Source organism: Ascaphus truei, chromosome 3, assembly GCF_040206685.1.
Source record: "Ascaphus truei isolate aAscTru1 chromosome 3, aAscTru1.hap1, whole genome shotgun sequence".
NCBI classification, from domain to species: domain Eukaryota; kingdom Metazoa; phylum Chordata; class Amphibia; order Anura; family Ascaphidae; genus Ascaphus; species Ascaphus truei.
In genome coordinates this window covers 86,749,493-86,764,522 of record NC_134485.1, presented here as the reverse complement: position 1 = coordinate 86,764,522, position 15,030 = coordinate 86,749,493, and positions in this window count along the sequence as shown.

Here is a 15,030-nt window from a genome sequence, read left to right as displayed (position 1 = left end):
CTTACTTCTAGCAGCCGCCTGGTCTTTCTTCCAGGCCTGGGGAATCCTCCCCTGCAATCCGTCCCGCTCCGCTGGCGATCTGGCTAACAGGCCAAGTCCCTGACCTATGGCCGGCCCTACAACACTCCTCTATGGTGGTTAGGGACTAACTGGAGCCTATGGGGTCTCTGCCCTAGCCCTAGGCAGCCTGACTGGCTCCCAGGACAGCACCTTCCCATCCGCGGGATCAGGCAGCTCTGACCTTGCCCTTGCATTTCTAGAGGATATCCTGTCTCCAGCATAGGATATTCTCTCTCCGGTCCCTGCCAATCCCAACATGGCCGCCGCACCTCCGCATAACAGTCTGAGGAGCTGGATAAGCTCCCCCCAGAGGTGTGGTGGACTACCCTGCTACATTAGCTATTTATATAATTACTACTTATTATTTACAAGTGAGGTTCCTCCTAGGGTGACCAGATTTTGAAAATGAAAAACCGGGACATTTTTTTTTTTTCATAACAGTTTATTTATTGTAGTACACTTACACTTACTACCATTAGTCCTTGTTACATAGGTGTGTGTGTGTGTGTGTGTGTGTGTGTGTGTGTACCTCACTAATTGAACAAAAAAAACCCAGATGTGAATGATTCTGAACCCCTTAACCAGTGTCAGGATGCCCCCTCTTCACAATTTCTAAAGCAGCAATCCCGCCTGGGATCTTACCTGATCCGCAGACCCTCAAGGTACTATACTGGAGGGGAGGTTTTCCCTACCTGTCTTACGATGTCTCCCGTGTGAAACTTGAGTCAGATCTGGAAGAAAGAAGGGTAGGTTACTTCAGTGTAGGTATACGGCAGTTAAGATAAGACAGGGAGGGTGAGAGAGACAGAGAGAGAGAGGGTGAGAGAGACAGAGAGGGAGAGAGAGAGGGTGAGAGAGACAGAGAGAGGGAGAGAGACAGAGAGGGAGAGAGACAGAGAGGGAGAGAGAGGGTGAAAGAGACAGAGGGTGAGAGAGACAGAGAGGGTGAGAGAGAGAGGGTGAGAGAGACAGAGAGGGAGAGAGAGAGGGTGAGAGAGGCAGAGAGGGAGAGAGAGAGGGTGAGAGAGACAGAGAGGGAGAGAGAGATGGAGAGAGAGGGTGAGAGAGACAGAGGGTGATAGAGACAGAGAGGGAGTGAGAGAGACAGAGAGGGAGAGAGAGAGGGTGAGAGAGACAGAGAGGGAGAGAGAGAGAGGGTGAGAGAGACAGAGAGGGAGAGAGACAGAGAGGGAGAGAGAGAGGGTGAGAGAGACAGAGGGTGAGAGAGACAGAGAGGGAGAGAGAGGGTGAGAGAGACAGAGGGTGAGAGAGACAGAGAGGGAGAGAGAGGGTGAGAGAGACAGAGAGGGAGAGAGAGAGGGTGAGAGAGACAGAGAGGGAGAGAGAGAGGGTGAGAGAGACAGAGAGGGAGAAAAAGACAGAGAGGGAGACAGAGAGGGTGAGAGAGACAGAGAGGGTGAGAGAGACAGAGAGTGAGAGAGAGGGTGAGAGAGACAGAGAGGGAGAGAGAGAGGGTGAGAGAGACAGAGAGGGAGAGAGAGGGTGAGAGAGACAGAGAGGGAGAGAGAGAGGGTGAGAGAGACACAGAGAGAGAGAGAGGGTGAGAGAGACAGAGAGAGAGGGTGAGAGACAGAGAGAGAGAGAGAGAGAGAGAGAGAGAGGGTGAGAGAGACAAAGAGAGAGAGGGTGAGAGAGACAGAGAGAGAGGGTGAGAGAGAGGGTGAGAGAGACAGAGAGAGAGAGGGTGAGAGAGACAGAGAGAGAGGGTGAGAGAGACAGGGAGAGAGGGTGAGAGAGACAGAGAGAGAGGGTGAGGGAGACAGAGAGAGAGAGAGGGAGAGAGAGAGAGGGTGAGAGAGACAGAGAGAGAGAGGGTGAGAGAGACAGAGAGAGAGAGGGTGAGAAAGAGAGGGTGAGAGAGAGACAGATAGAGAGAGGGTGAGAGAGAGACAGACAGACAGAGAGAGAAAGAGAGAGGGTGAGAGAGAGGGTGAGAGAGAGTGGGAGGGAGAGAGGGGGAGGGAGAGAGGGAGACACACACACACGGGTACACACACACACACGCACGCACACACACACACACACACACACACACACACACACACACACACTGGTACACACACACACACACACACACACACACACTGGTACACACACACACATTGGTACACACACACACACACACTGGTATACACACACACACTGGTACACACACACACACGTACACACACACACACGTACACACACACTGGTACACACACACACACACACACACACACACACTGGTACACACACACACACTGGTACACACACACTGGTACACACACACACACACACACTGGTACACACACACACTGGTACACACACACACTGGTACACACACTGGTACACACACACACACACACACACTGGTACACACACACTGGTACACACACACACACACACTGGTACACACACACACACACACACACACACAGACACTGGTACACACACACTGGTACACACACACAGACACTGGTACACACACAGGTACACACACACACACACACACTGGAGTACAGACAGAGGCAGCCACGAGCAGGCGGCTCCTCCTCCCCCTGCACCCACCCCCGCGCCCATCTCTCGCACCAAGAGGGGGGGGGAGAAGGAGCACCGAGACGCAAAGGTACAAACTGCCGCCCCCCCTCCCCCGGCGGGCAGCCACGGGTTCCCGGGGCAGAATAGGGGGACACCGCACAGCAACCACTGCCCGCCCCCGCGCCCATCTCCCGAACCAAGGCGACCATAGGGGAAGAGAGCGCCAGGACAGGAGGCAACAGATCAAAAACCCACCTCATATCACCCCGGGCGGTCAGAGGGGGGAGACACCGCTCAAGAGGAGCCAGGAGCGGGCAGAGACACACCACGTGTGCTCTGCCGCAGGAAGCGGAAGCCCCGCCCCCAGGCACGCTGGTCCCGCCCCCAGGCACCCTGGTCATGCACCCCACCTCCAGGCACGCTTATCCTGACCCCCCCAGGCACGCTGGCCCTGCCCCCCCCATGGCACCCTTCCTTCCATCCATTCCCACATGCCGGGCCTTGGTGAAGGATGATGCCGGGGGGTGGGGCTTAATGCCGGGACGCAGGGGATTGGCCAACAAGGTAGGAAACTGCCGGGGGGGGCCATAAAAAAAAAAATACTTACCAGCCGGGCTGCTGCAGTCTCCTCCTCCGCGCCGCCGCAGACTCGCGCACCGCCGGCGATGCTAAAAAAACGGGAACACATGGAGGAAAAACCGGGACATTTCCGGGACACACAGGAAACCGGGACAGCTCTCGAAAAACCGGGACTGTCCCGGCAAAAGGGGGACGGGTGGTCACCCTAGTCCCTCCTCCTATTTATCCTCTCTCAACCTCCCTGTCTCTAGGCAGAAAAGGGCCTCTGCTAAGCCACCCTCTATCATATTTCAGAAACAGGGTGTGGCCAGGCCACTTTACAAACACACTATCTAAAATGCAGGTGCCCAACATCTAACTCCTTTAACCCATTACACCCATATGGTCACCCCAAAGGGGGGTTACACAATATAAATGTGAATACAAATAGGTAAAAAATACTTGCATATTTCAACATTTTTAATGAGACATATGAGCATGAGACCCGGCAGTAAGGACATCCATTCTGGGTGTTATTCCAGAAACTGCTACTCTGAGCTGTGGTTCCACATCCAGATGGGAAGAAATTTTGCTTTTTAAAGTAGTTCATTTGAAGAAAGTAGTTTCACACAGGTAAGTTGAAGCAAAAGGGAAAAGCACTTCAACAGATTTTGCAGAAATATCTGGATATTTTTTCTTCATGGTGAACCAAAAACATGTAAGGCTTTTTGCTTTGAATTCCATTTTTAATGTGGAGTCGGTTGATAACTATCAACTTTCTTGCTCAATAATTGGTACGTGGGTGCTTTCTACATCCGTGTCAAAAGGATTCCAAATCCAGCCAAGCTCTCCTGTTTTGTAAGTCCTGAAAACTTTCAGAGATTCTGGTGGAGATTTTCAAGGCAGGTTTTTATGACAGAATCCGTCTGACTTGGACTAATATTGGAAACTTCGAAGAATTTACTGAGGCATTGAAACATTTTGCAAGATCCTATTTTTTCGTATTTATGCTTCCAGAGAGTAAGCTTTTGTAAAAAATCAGAAATCTTATCACCCATTGTTGAAATATGACTATATTTTCCATGTAGCGATGAATTAAGGTCGTTCATTTTTTCGAAAATATCGCTGACGTAACCAAAAATAGAAGCCATCTTTCAGTGCAGATTGTTTCAGCCAAAGTTTGGTTATGATCCAAAAGGTAAAGTAAGAGTTCATTCTTGAGCTCAAAATATGCAAAAGGAGGTTAACATATTGTGAGTCCATTTAATTACAGAAAATAGAAAATAATCTGGTCTGTAAAGGTCGAGCTTTAATAAAATTCCCTATTTTTATTGGATCATTACTAACTTTGTTTGCTTCCGTCCTTTGCAGCAAAAACTTCATGGTGTATCATGCAACGTGCAAATTTCACATGAGGTATGATGTTTAGCATCTTTGTTCTGAAACCCTTCAATCCAACACAATTATACCACAGCCGATCATTGGCCTTAAACAATTCATCCACAATATTGAAGATATATTCTCCCATAGTATAATATTATAAATAAACATAAATAGTGTGTCCTTCAAGTGATTTGCAGAACAACATTTTCTCTAGGATTTCACCTTCATAACAGTGTCTAATATAGTGATTTTCAAGCGGGGTTCTGCGGCTGCCAGGGGGGGGGAGAGCTGAGACAACTCTCCCAGCTGTCCTGCGGCAGCACCACATGCAGCAGTGTACCGGCGGCTCATGAGCTCAGCAATGGCAGCTGCTATCCTTCCTCTCCATGCTCCTGTCACTGCCGAAACCCGTGTTCAACTTCCGGCTGCCAGTGGGAGAGAGCTGCGGACCAGTGCAGGCTCAAAGAGAGGTAGGGGGGAGAGAGAGTGTGTGTGCCTCAGGCTCAAAGAGAGCTATGGGAGGTCTGTGTGTGTGTGTCACAGGTTGATCTACGGCTGGAGTGGATCTAGTTGGCAGGAACAGCAGGGAGCATGGTCGGGGTCACAAGCAGAGGTCGGAGGCATGTGGCAGGTAGCATGGCCTGGGTCACAAGCCTCTGCCTGAGGCCTGTGAGAGGCCTCTCACAAGCCTCTCCTGAGGTCAGATGCAGCAGATAGCATGATTGGGGTCACAAGCAAAGGTCGCCAACGAGGAGACAGTAACAGGACAGGGACTCGGGAACAGGACAGAGACTCAGGAACAGGATAGACACTCAGGAACAGGACTGGGACTCTGGAACAGGAATGGGACGAGGAGCAGGGCAACAGTAAATACAGTAGTAACAGCAGCAAAAGCAGCAGCAGCAGTGAATACAGGAACTTAGCAGTTGCTGGAGGAATTGGTATAAACAAGCAAGGGAGGAACAGGAATGGGAGGTTTATAAAGGTCTGTCTGGAGACATGGGACAGGTGCAAAGGTGTCAGGTTGCAGAGTCTGGAAGCAAGAGCAGCAGCAGTCCCGGTGGATGTTCATGGGTACTGCAGGTTAGAACCTGGCATTACTCCCCCCTCCCATGTGCGTTCTCCAGATGATCTTTCCTAGGCTTGTCCAGATATCTATGTGGAAAGCCCTGACCAGTCATGGAGCATGTACAAAACTTTTTGGTTCCCAGGACCTCTCCTCTGGGCCATAGCCCCTCCAGTGAACCAAGTACTGGAGTCTCCCTCGGGGTAACTTGGAGTCCAAAATTCTTTCCACAATAAATCCCTCTACAATTTCCACCAGGACAGGGTCAGGAGGAGGAAGGCTCCGTCCAGGAAATGGATTCTCCCAGAATGGCTTCAGCAGGGAAATGTGAAAAAAAAGCTGTGTGTGCGGTGCACGCGCATAGTAAGTGAAACTTCTTTGACTTTTGTCACAGAAATTGTGTTTGTGATGTTTTAATTAAAAATCAAAATACAATTTCTTTGACAAAACGCAAATAAATTTGGACTTAGAATGTGCGTGCTCGGCACACATCCCCTGTATTAGCTATTTGCACTAAGCGTGAATTCCTCGTGCGTGTGACTGTGTGTGTGTGCGTGTGACTGTGTGTGTGTGTGTGTGCGTGTGACTGTGTGTGTGTGCGTGTGACTGTGTGTGTGTGCGTGTGACTGTGTGTGTGTGCGTGTGACTGTGTAGTGTGCGCGTGTGACTGTGTGTGTGTGCGTGTGACTGTGTGTGTGCGTGTGTGATGTATGCGCACCCATCCTGCACCTTGCATATGCCCCTGCACCTCGCATATGCCCCTGCACCTCGCATCACCCTCCTGCACCTCGCATCACCCCCCTGCACCTCGCATCACCCCCCTGCACCTCGTATCCCCCCCTGCACCTCGCATCACCCCCCTGCACCTCGCATCACCCCCCTGCACCTCGCATCAAACCCCTGCACCTCGCATCAACCCCCTGCACCTCACATCAACCCCCTGCACCTCACATCATCTCCCTGCACCTCACATCACCCCCCTGCACCTCACACCTCCCTGCACCTTACATCATCTCCCTGCACCTCACATCACCCCCCTGCACCTCACATCACCCCCCTGCACCTCACATCACCTCCCTGCACCTTACATCACCCCCCTGCACCTCACATCACCTCCCTGCACCTCACATCACCCCCCTCCACCTCACATCACCCCCCCCACCTCACATCACCCCCCCTGCACCTCACATCACCCCCCCTGCATCTCACATCACCCCCCTTCACCTCCTCACATCACCCCCCTTCACCTCCTCACATCACCCCCCTTCACCTCCTCACATCACCCCCCCTTCACCTCCTCACATCACCCGCCTACACCTCCTCCCATCACCCCCCTTCACCTCCTCACCTGCACCTCCCCTCACCCCCTGCACCTCCGATCACCCCCTTCACCTGCGAGCACGGCGGCAGAGCAGTGTGGTAGGAGGAGGGTGGGCACAGGTTGTGTTGCCCCGCAGTGCCGGGGATCAGGGCAGGGAGGACGGCACATACGGCGAGGAGGCCCATGTGAGTGTGACGGCCCCCCCCCCGGGGAAGAACACCATGATGCCGGTGGGGGTTTGTGGGGGGAGGAATAGAGGGGGTAATTGGGGGGGAGAGGGGTGGGGGAAGGTTGAGACGCGGCCGCACCGGGCCCGCCATATGCGTGGGAAGCGGCGCGCTCAAACCCCCCCGCTTCCCACTTTACCCGAGCAGGAGCCAGGAGCGCACGATAACGTCTGTGCGCGCATGCGCGGCACATGCACCCGCCGGGGGCAGATAGCGGCTGCGCGCCACCCCCTTCCCACTCCCGTGGTGATTGGAGTCACTGGCGCCATCGCGCATGCGCGGCACGGCAGTAGGCAGCGGGCGGGGAACGGCGGCCATTATGAGCGGTGCCGGCGGCTATCGCCGCCGCCGCATGTCAGTGGCTGTGTGGGGGGTGCGGTGGCCATTAGGAGCGGCGCCACCGCCGCATCTGATTTGTGGAGCGGGTGTGATGTCAGTGTTGGGGTCGGGCTGAGCCAGAACACAGCCCGGCCTCAACTGCAAGCACTGACGTCACATCCGTTTCATTTCTGTCTCCACAATCCATTTTTGCCCCATCACGAATGAGGTGCCACTAAGGAAGTTTCACTTCAAAAGGGGTGTATTTTATTGGCCTCGGGAGTTCTAATCTAAAGGACACTGAATTTTTCAATGCAGAAATGCGGAATGGCCCAATGTATTTTTGTCCAAATTTAATGGTTGGAACCTTTAATCATAAATTTCTCGTTGAAAGCCAGACCTTATCCCCAACGTGAAACTCTGGGGAGAGTCTGCGGTGTTGTCTGCTGCTTTTTTGTACCATACTTGAGCCTCATAAAGTGTCTCTTTGAGGGTCTCCTGGACGTCTCCAGAATCTCAAGTTTCTCCGTAACTGCCGGAATGGGACCCGAAGATGGAAAACGAAGAATGAAGGTAGGAGGAAATCCAAAATTATAGAAGAGTGGACTCTTTTGTGTCGATGAATGATGTGAGTTGTTGTACGAAAACTGAGCTAGAGGTAGAAAGTCAATCCAGTCATCCTGGAGATGGCAAACAAAACAGTGTAAGTATTGTTCCAATGTCTGGTTGGTCCTTTCGGTCTGGCCAATCGATTGTGGATGATAGCCAGATGATATATTTAAACGGATTCCTAGAGAACAGAAAGTTCTCCAAAATCTTGAAGTGAATTGCACCTCTCTATCAGATATGATTTCATTTGGAGCCCTGTGAAGCTGGAATTCCTCTTTCAAGATCAACTTTGCTGTCTGGTCTGCTGAAGGGAGATTCTGTGCAGCAATGAAGTGAGCCATTTTTGTAAGTCGATCCACTATAAGAATGGTATTATGTCTACTTGATCTGGGTAGGTCAACAATAAAATCCATTGATATGGACCCCCAAGGACGAGTAGGAATCAGAAGAGGCTGTAGCAAACCCACACGGGATGCCCGAAGAGTCTTGGTCCTAGCACTGGTCTCACAGGAGAGGACATAGTCTTTAACATCATGTGAAAATTTAGGCCACCAAAAGGAGCAGGACAACAGTTCCTGTGTCTTGAGGATACTCAGGTGACCAGCGGGTAGGGAGTTGTGCATTACTTGGAGCACTTCTAATCTTACCTCCTTAGAGACGAACAGACGGTCCTTACAGTTCCATAGACTATCACATAGAAATAATTCAGCTTCCGAGGGAGGTTTGTTAAGAAAAGAGTCATTTGAGTAGGCTCCCTTTATTCATGCGAGGAGATCGGTGGAAAACATAATGCCCAGAACATTTTTCTATGGTAGAAGAGTTTCTTCCTGCTCTTTATCTGAACAAGGGTTAGGCAATAACCGGGACATGGCATCAGCCTTCCCATTCTTGGAGCCGGGGCGGTATGAGATGTGAAACTGAAATCTTGCAAAGAATAGAGCCCACCTGGCTTGTTGAGCAGACAGTCTCTTTGCAGATCGAATGAATTCTAAGTTCCTTTGATCCGTAAAGACGGTAACCAGGTGATTGGCCCCCTCAAGTAAATGTCTCTACTGAGAAGGCAGCTTTTATAGCCAAAAGCTCCTTGTTTTTCGGTGTCATAATTTCTTTCAGCTGTTGACATTTGGTACGAATAGAAACCGCATGGATGAAGGAGCAATTTGGGTCTATTTCTTTATGAAAGAATGGCACCGACAGCGGAGTCGGAGGCGTCCACTTCCATGACAAATGGTAATTCTGGATTCAGATGAATGAGGACAGGAGCAGAGGTGAAAGTGATTTCAACCGTTCAAATGCCACATCCGCTTCAGGAGACCATTTGAACGGGAATTCTTTCCGTGTGAGTCGGGTGATTGGAGCAATAATGCCAGAGAAGTTTTTAAGAAAACGTCTATAGAAGTTAGCAAAGCCCACAAATCTTTGAATGTCCTTCTCATTTCGAGGAATTGGCCATTCCACCACGGCTTGAATCATTCCTTGGGTCCATACTCAAACCCTCAGAGGAGATGACATAACCGATAAATTGTATGCTGTTTTTTTCAAAATCACATTTCTCTAATTTAATGTACAATTTGTGCTATTGAAGATGCTCTATGACAAATCAAACATGTTTCTGATGATCCATGATGTTATCTAAGTAGACTAGGATATCATCCAGGTAGTCCAAAAGGCATCACCAGGTTCATAGTGCTCATAACGGTTTTGTAAGGCTGTCTTCCACTTGTCACCGGGTCGGATGCGGACCAAATTATACGCCCCTCGGAGATCTAATTTGGTAAAAATCTTGGCTGACCAAATTATTTCCAATAGTTCGGGAATCAGAGGTAACGGACATCAGTTCTTCACTGTAATCTTATTTGGTTCCCGATAGTCAATGCAGGGACGTAGAAAACCGTCTTTCTTTCCCACAAAGAAGAGAGCAGCACCTGCCGGGGAAGTAGAGGGTTTGATGAAACCCTTTGACAGGTTCTCCTGCAGGTAGGCAGGTAAGAATTCTGGTTCTTAGAGGAAATAGATTCTCCCAAAAAGATTGGCAGCACCCGGTAATAGTTCAATGGGCAGTCGTAAGAACAGTGTGGGGGAAGCGCATCCGCATTCTTCTTGTCACACACATCCAAAAGCTCAGAGTATAGAGTTAGCAGTAGAAGAAATCTTATGTATTCCCACATACTCTGGTGAAGGAGATTTAAGTAGACAAGCTATCTGGAAGTGCTCAGAGGGAAACGTGAGTATCTTGGTCTTCCAGTCAATCAGTGGGTTGTGGATCATGAGCCATGGAATTCCCAGAATCACCGGAAACAACGGTGAAGGAATGAGACTAAATGAAATCTTCTCCTGATGATTGGAATCTATTATTAGTGTTAAATTACTTGTTTCATGGGTAACAGATCCAGAGCTTAAAGTAGAACCGTCTACAACTTCCACTCTTTCTGGCTATTCCTTGGCTATGAGCCAAGGGAGAAAGGAATGAGCACTGCAAGAATATAGACCAGGCTGGAAGCAGGTAAAATTATATTCATTTTTTGGGCATAATAGCCAAACTAGAAATAACAAGGAGAATCCTCTGACGCGTTTCCCGCCTCTACGGCACTTTATCAAAGATTGAATCTAGTTCAGGAAACAGTATCTTAAGTAGTATCCTCCCCGTGCAGAAGTGCACCCGCATCCGCCTCCAATCAACCTGATAGGATAGGTTAATACTCTAAATGTTTTTTAATATGTATAGTCAGTGAGTATGGGTTTGTATATGTATTTTCTTTGTATAGTGTTGTGTGAGTATGACATGTTCAGATTGTATTGTCAGTTTATTGTTTACTGCGGTAGTCTCCTCTTCTGGTTAGGCTGTCATGGCGCTGTTTAAATCCACCCTAAGTTAATTGTTATTTATTATTATAATCTTTTTGGCATTTGTCAGCTTTATGAATAATGATTATTGTCATCTTTGAGGGCTTAATCACAGCAACAGACATTTCCAGGAGAGCAGTGATACAGACAGCATTTGTATACACATATGTTCATGTTTTTTTACTATGTTCATCTGAGTGAATTTCCTCCGGGTGTGCATGATGGACCCACATTGGCCAGTTTTCATCTAGTCTCACCTGATTTTCACCTATCAAATTGATTGGAGGCAGATGCGGGCGCACCTGTGCATGGGGAGGATACTACATAAGATACTGTTCCTGAACTAGAGTCACTCTTTGATAAAGCGCTGTAGAGGCGGGAAAAGCATCAGTGGATTCTCCTTGTTGTTTGTAGTTTGGTTATTATACTCAATAAATGAATATATTTTTACCTGCTTCCAGCCCAGTCTATACTCTTGCAGTCCTCATTCCTTCCTCCCTTCGCTCATCTCTTCTTCCGGAAGCGCGCGACTCTAAAGGAACAGAAGCCTTTCTTTCCCTGTTGGGACATGAGTATATTTCACGGAAGACTATCAGCTGTTTCATTTTCCTTACATAGCCAGTGTGGTGTTTTCAAATGGGTACTGCATACTACGGAGCCGCGGGATCAGACGGATCTCCCTCGCTGGGTAACAGTGCTGATGCGGACTCCACGCAGAGACAGATGAGGTCGGCTCTTTCCTTCCCTTGTATTTGGGCTTCGGGCAGCTTCAAGGTGATTATGTGCCGATTCTATACACCACAGAACACTGGATATACATGCTGGAAATCTGGCTTTAAGGACTGTTCTATATTACTTTCTTGGGACTTATTTATATACATGATATCCATGGCTACACTGTCTGCTATTGGAAGCACTCATCAGGGATTTATTTCCCGTACTTCATCTACGATTCCTTGGCTATAACAGGTACCGAATGGCTCTTGGCGAATTCTATGTCCATCAAATTCCCTGCCGTCCCTGAGTCGACCATTACTGTGGTTGAAAAATGATGTGTTCCCTCTTCGATTATAATAGGGACCAGGATGTGTAGATATAGAGAAGGAGGGTTGCCTATATTTTGAGAAGCAGAGAAAACAGTAGTTGAAATGGCGTGCAGCTGATTTCTCCTAGAGCTCTGGAAAGCTGCCCGCCTGGACTTATTTGGGCAATCGGCGAGATAGTGTCCCTCATTTCCGCAGTAGAAACAGAGATCTTTCTCCAGTTGAAATAGATCCCCGTAATGTGTTTACTTGCATTGGCTCAACCTCAGTCTCCCTGGAACGTCTTGGGGTGCTAAAATACATAAGTGTCCCAGCACTCACTGTCTGTAGAGAAAAAAAGCTCAACCAAAGGAATATGTCCAAAATGTCAAACTGAATTTAATGTGAACACAAGAAAAAATCACAAAAAAGGGGGAAAAAACACTAAAAGGAGGAGGGTATGCAAGGGGGGACCCTTTTTTGTTTATTTTGTGTGTTGTCAGTTTGTCTCCCTGTGTCCCATCTCCCACTACTCCTCCCTGAGACTATGCTTCCAATGTGATGTACAACTCCAAGTGATTTTTTCTTGTGTTCATATTAAATTCTGTTTGACATTTTGGACATATCCCTCTAGTTGAGCTTTTTTTTCTCTACAGACACTGAGTGCTGGGACACCTATGTATTTTTTGTATATGATTTTAGGGGAATTAGGGTCCCCTAGGTCCCATTGCACCCTGCATTACAATCGGTTATCTCTCTTGAGTGCTGTCTATCATCTGTTTTATTGATGACTTGGGGTGCTAGTATCTCCAGCCCCGGGGTTGTGTGTCATGAACCCCTGTCTCTCCAATCGTCTTTGCATAAGCCTTCGATCGATTTGAATGCATAAGCTGACAAATTCATCAAACCCTCTGGAGGCACCACCCGGGCCAGTTCGTTTTTTATTTGCTCAGAGAGACCCTGCCGAAAATGATATCTCTGAGCGGCCTCATTCCACTCAGTATCGTAACCTCATTTCTTCCACTGCGCATGTGCAATCAACTGCAGGTGAAATTACTCACTAAAATTGCGGACCCTGTATTTAAAGGATGTCGCTGGACTTTTATTCCACATACCCCTGAGGAAGAGAGCAGAGCGCTCTCGAAACGCGTAGGGTGGCGATTTTAATACCCAGCACCTTGGTGACAATATCCCCACGTATTGGCGAATCTGTGTGCACTATCAACCGGCTAGTCTACCGTTGCCGACGGCGTGCCGAATCAGCTGCTGCTGTTTACCATCTACTGGACGTCCTTCCCAGCGTGTTGCAGGAGTTCCTGTTTGACGATTTACATACACGTGCAGACGGAGACGCCAGTCAGCAGAGAGCAGCTTAATGAAACGAGAGGGGATACTCTCTAAACTATCCACTGCCTGCAAACCTATTCCATCTGGTGAGTAGGCATTGCAACTATCATCATCGGTGCTACGGAGTATTAGAATCATTATTTCATTCATTTTTACTTGTCCACATAATATATGTCCATGTGTATTGTGTATTATATTAATTGTTATTAAATATTTTTATTGTGTAAATTCACCTATCTATTTCTCAGCTGTTATATGTTGTCTTAAGTGTTGTTTGTCATATATTCTACAGTATTATGCTATGTGTTGTGCTTTTTCTTTTCTTTTAAGCACACCGTGAGGAGCCACGTTTCTTCACAGCCAACAGGCTTGGTTTTCGTATATCCTTTTCATAGTAGTTGTTAATATAGGCGCCCACGGATACTATCTTTTGTCCATACTGTTGTTCTGACCAGGGGGTCAGTTTTTTGTATCCCAGGCAGCCCCTTATGTACTGCTGCGGCACAGTTTATTCGAGCATTTGCCCGTTCTGTGCCGCAGCAGTAGCCTGGCGCGCGCCCGAGAGTGACGGGCGCGCGCCGAAGCAGCGGAAGAGCGCCTTCCGATCGGGGCGCTCTCCCTACCGCTGCCGGGTCCGCCGGGTCCCCCGGAACCCCCTGCCGCTGTCCCGCGATCGCGGGACACCAGGGCTCCCTCGGGGAGCCCCTGGACGCGCGTGCAGGGGGCGCACGCTCCCGAAGACGCGTGACCGCGCGTCTATGACGCGCGGCACGCCGAGGGGCGGCCACTAGCAAGCCGGGAAATCTCCCGGCTTGCAGATCTGGCCGCAGTGTAATAAACTGTGTCGCCAGTGTATAGTTAATTATCTAAACATAGGGTACTAGATACTACGTCATATCTTTGCGGTTAGCGCTACCTGTTTTGTTGTTTTTATATATATATATATATGTATATATATATATATATATGTATATATATATATATGTATATATATATATATATGTATATGTATATGTATATATATATGTATATATGTATATATGTATATATATATATATATATATATGTATATATATGTATATATATATATATGTATATATATGTATATATATATATATATATATATATATATACTTAGTTAAGTTATGGTGAGTAAAAAAGTGACAAAAACCCTCCACAGCAAAGCATATAGCAAATGTAAATATACTGTATGCTCATTTGCATCTTAGGCAGGTCTGCAACCCCGCCTTTCACCATTATCACCCAGCACACAGCACTTCCACTGCAGCAAGGGATTCTGGGAAATGACATGCAAATGAGCACACAGTGCCACTTTTTGCTTCAAAAACCATTTTTAACATGGTTCCCTATAGGCTTAAGCTTGCTGCATGGTCACAGCTTTGAGCACAGCCAGGATTAAGATGCATAGCCAGAAAACCCACCCACAGACAGCTGTTTTGACCTTAATGGGTCTCATCAGTGTGGGGTTGGTTAACTGGCTATGCAATGAAGCAATGAGGATGGGGTTTACCATACTTAGTTAAGTTATGGTGAGTAAAAAAAGTGACAAAAACCCTCTTCATGCATGTGTTGTGGCTCTCGGAATATTTGGGACAAAGAGCCACATGTTACATTGACTCAGCAATGCCATCAGCATGCCTGTCACCCAGAATATGTCACACAATATTTTATTGTGACCCAACTGCTCCCAAAAACCTCATGTGTGTGCGTTGGGGG